Raw genomic sequence first — 618 nt, 5'->3', positions numbered from 1 at the left:
TTCCAGATTGGGAGATATTGATCCTCCGTCTTGAAATCTTGGAAGAGAAGATTGGACGCCCAATTAAAAGCACCGGCCACGTTGAAGTATCTCTAATGCTTGGAGAGAGGTGAATGCGGTCAATTAATTCCAATTAATGTATTTGAGCATTGAAGAGATCTTGGAACAGGAGCGCTTCGAGCAGAATTCAAACCGAGGCAGGAAAACCACATTGGAGTTTTGAGACCACAGCTTCAACCACTCGTCCATCGCAGCTGTCAACGCCATGTTCGTTCAGACAGGATTCCATATAGAAACATGCAACTGCTACAAAAGCCAGCATTGGTGGTTCAGGGGTTGAATTCTCGCCTGCCACGCGGGAGACACGGGTTCGATTCCCGGCCAATGCACGATCATTTTGCGTTCTGCACCAAGGAGGAACTCCGGAACAGGAGTGTGGTGTTTGATCCTTCCAGCCTGTTCCGCAACTCAATGAGATCATGGCTGAGTTGTGACCGAACTCCCTGTCCCCGCCTTAGTCCCATATCTCGAAATACCTTTGGTTAACAAAAATCTATAAATCACGGGTTTGAAATTAACAATTGTGCTCGCATTAACTGCTGTTTGTGGAAGAGATTT

General features: G+C 46.6%; 1 non-coding gene across 1 annotated transcript; it reads left to right on the top strand.

Moving 5' to 3' along the window:
- Positions 1 to 318: 318 nt before the first annotated feature.
- On the top strand, positions 319 to 389 carry trnag-gcc (transfer RNA glycine (anticodon GCC)). The gene has a single exon. It is a non-coding gene; the product is annotated as a tRNA-Gly (tRNA).
- Positions 390 to 618: the final 229 nt, after the last annotated feature.

Source organism: Heptranchias perlo, chromosome 20 (assembly GCF_035084215.1).
Source record: "Heptranchias perlo isolate sHepPer1 chromosome 20, sHepPer1.hap1, whole genome shotgun sequence".
In the NCBI taxonomy this organism is placed as follows: Eukaryota; Metazoa; Chordata; class Chondrichthyes; order Hexanchiformes; family Hexanchidae; genus Heptranchias; species Heptranchias perlo.
This window is presented reverse-complemented; position numbering and strand designations above follow the sequence as displayed.